The following is a 3,494-nucleotide window of genomic DNA, read 5'->3' as shown; positions in this document are numbered from 1 at the left end:
GGTGACAGAGAGGGACAACGAGGAGGCAAGACGGCAAATCCTCAGAGAAGGAGCGATAGATGAGACTCCAGCCACCACTGTCCATTAAGTCAGTACAGATTTGCTTGAATGGGAAAGAATGAGTGAGTGGAAGGATGGATGGATGGATGGATGGATGGATGGATGGATGGGTGGATGAATGAATGACTTGGACATAGTGAAGTGGCTAGAAGCATGCAGGTAGCTGTTAGGCTTGAATTCAAACTTCATTTTTCCCACTTCCCTACTGTGTGAGTTTCATTTGTCTGAGTCTCGGTTTCCTCATCCGAACAATGAGAACCAAGGAGTTGCTGTGACGGTGAAATGTCTCACTGCCCGTCGGTGCTCAGCACGGTGCCTGGCTCACAGGGGCCTCTGCAGACCCGGGGCTGTCTGACGGGCCATCAGCTTCCTCTGGGGCCTATCCGAGCTCCCGGCCGTCAGCACCAGGGAGGCCTTTTCATTTTTGTGGTTCTACTGCATCCGGAGGCTGTCTGTGGAAATGGGGGAAATCGGGGTGCGAATCTCATTTGCTGTGGGGCCAGAGGCTGTCACCCAACTCCTCCAGCCGTTCCCTGTCTGCACAGCGGGGATTCCGTCCGAAAGAGTACGGTGTTCCCATGGGAGACTTTCAGAAGGACTCAGCCTGTGGCCCGCCCCTAGGACCGTGGAAGGTTCTGGAAGATTCTCATCACAACTGAGAGCAGCTCGAGAGCTTCGCCAGAATATGGGCTGGAAACAGCAGGAATTTCCGAAGGGTGGGGATGGTGATAGTAAACGTGTCGACGGGCGTGAGAAACAAGACTGCAGGTCAAAATACAGGGAGGCACTGTGTTCCTCTCTGAGGCCCCTGGGAACGCACACGCCCGGTACCAGCGCCTCAGTGAGCAGCGGTCCAACTCCTGCAGCTCGTGGCTGAGGTCTGAGCACTGAGCTCCTGGGATGCAAGGCTCGTGGGTCCAGCCAGCATAACCTTACATGCCAACCCCTGAGCACAGAAAGCGACAAAGCCGATGTTCCACATCCCTAATGACAAAAGCAACAAACAGCGAGCAAACGTTCGCTAGCGGCCAGATGCTGTTCTAGCCGCTTTGAATGTGATAAGGCTTTCAATCCGTAGATATGGTTGTAGCACCGTCTCCACTCTACGAGTAAGAACACTGAGCTCAGAGAGGTTAAGTAACTGGCCCAAGGACACACAGCTAGAAAGCTAAGAGGCTCAGTTTCAAATGCAAACCCTCTGACCGAATCTATATACTCCAAACCAGTGTTTCTCAAACTGAAGGAGCCCTTTTAGACACCTTTTCCCTAATGGGACTGTTAGCATCACAAATATTGTGACTTTAAACACCGTGTGTCTTTATGTGCGTACCGTATAAATACATATCGTGACTCAAGAGTGATTGGAAAAGTGGTTACAATGTTCGAAATGGAATGTCTGAGCAGGAATTATTTGGCCTCTTAAAGAGAAGGCAAGGGATAAGAACAGAGTGCTTCTGCTAGTTGCTTGGAGGGGCTTTGTCTCTTTTCCTGTTGCTGGGAAGGATTTCTAGGGATAGTGAGAACATGGGATTTGGAGTCAGATCTGGGTTTGAGTTTCTGTTCTGCTATTCGCTATGTCACCTCAAACAGATATATTTATTTAATCTTTAAACAAATATTTATGTCAAAGGTGCTAAGGGGGCAGTCGTTTATTAGTAGTTAATAAATCTGTTTCTTCCATAAATTGCAACTAATAAGTAGCACCTCCCTCTTTTGAGTTTTTGTTGAGCACTCAGCAACATACACTGTTCACACTGTACTTAAATTAATAGCCCAAAAATGAATATGATGCAGGCCCTGCCCTCCTTTATTTGAGAGACTTTCAGGAACTCAGATGTAAAACTAACCAACTGCACTATGATTTGATAAGTGCTATAATAGTGAGAACAAAGTGGTCCCCAGGGAACAGAGGAGGAAGAAATAAATTCATGGGGAGTCTAGAGAGAGTTGAAGGCTTCTAAGGAGCTAACATTAAGGTTGAGGATGTTCAACCTACAAGAAAACAAGAGTGTTTGAGAGGGACATTTTAGGCAGGAGAAACAACATGAGGTGTGGGTGTTTAAGAAATGTTCAAGAGATTCAGCATGGCCACAAACGCATAGTGCTGAGTTGTTCCTTCTTAAAACCCTCTGAGGGATGCTTGCTACAGTGTCCTTTGGCATATAGAGCATTTATCTTTCTTGATTGGTCAAGAACTCTTAAAGTACATGCATCTTCTTATTTCTCATGGAGAAACTTAAAACATAAAGGAGTTTTCAACTTGGTTACCCAAATTTACTGTGCCCAGTTGTGGGATTATAAACAACTCTCTTAATTTGTTCACAGTGCATTTAATCACGACGAATAGAAAATGGATGATTTGGGACAAAGAGATGAGCAGTGAGATTGAGCTGCTTTGTAAAAGAGGTAACACTTGAGCTAGGGCTTAAACTTGCAGCGGTTCTCAACCTGTGGGTCGCGACCATCGGAAAACACATATAGCATATCAGATATTTACATTACGATTCATAACAGTAGCAAAATTACAGTTATGAAGTAGCAACGAAAATAATTTTATGGTTGGGGGGTCACCACAACATGAGGAACTGTATTAAAGGGTCGCGGCATTAGGAAGGTTGAGAACCACTGTTCTAGAAGAAGAAGCCAAATGAAGTGGACAAGACACTTGCCCTAGACTCTTACTGGGATACTGTTGCCAGGAGCCTTGGGAATGCCCCTGGTCCAATGTACCCGTTTCACAGTGATGGAAGTTGAGGATCCAAGGAGGGGAAGGGGCTTACCAGATGCTCCCTCCCAGTGCTTAGCATGCGGTAGTCTCAGGACTCCAACCTCCAACATCTGTTCCCACCAGCGGGTTTCTTCTGCCTGAGCCTTGCCACTGCGTGTCAGGTTTTCCATGAAGGACACAGGGGTCCTGTGGGGTCACACGTGGCTGACACACAGGGATCTGCTGCAGAGCAGCCTAGGGCTCTGGAATTTTAATCTACTTCTCACCCGTGTAAGTTTAGACAATTAATCCCGCCCTTCCACTTCTGTCTTCCCACCCAGAAAAGAGAAGTGCTCTACCTTGCTCCCGGGTCACTGGGAAGATGAAGACTGACACTGTGTGACAAGTACAACCAGCACCTCTTGTATTCATTTGGAGGGCTGTGCAAACAAAGGACCGCAGGCTCAGTGGCTCGAACAACAGAAATGTGCTGTCTCATCGCTTTGGGGGACAGAAGTCCAAGGTCAAGGAGTTGGCAGGGTTGGTTTCTTCTGAGGCCTCTCTTCTTGGCTCACAGATGTCCATCTTCTCCCTGTGTCCTCCCATGGTCCTCCCTCTGTGTGTGTCTGTGTCCCAATCTCCTCTTTAAAAAAAAGTATATATATATATTTGATTTCAGAGAGGAAGGGAGAGGGAGAGAGAGATAGAAACATCAATAATGAGAAAG

The sequence above is a fragment of the Myotis brandtii genome, unplaced genomic scaffold, assembly GCF_000412655.1.
Source record: "Myotis brandtii unplaced genomic scaffold, ASM41265v1 scaffold181, whole genome shotgun sequence".
Taxonomy (NCBI): Eukaryota; Metazoa; Chordata; class Mammalia; order Chiroptera; family Vespertilionidae; genus Myotis; species Myotis brandtii.
This window is presented reverse-complemented; position numbering follows the sequence as displayed.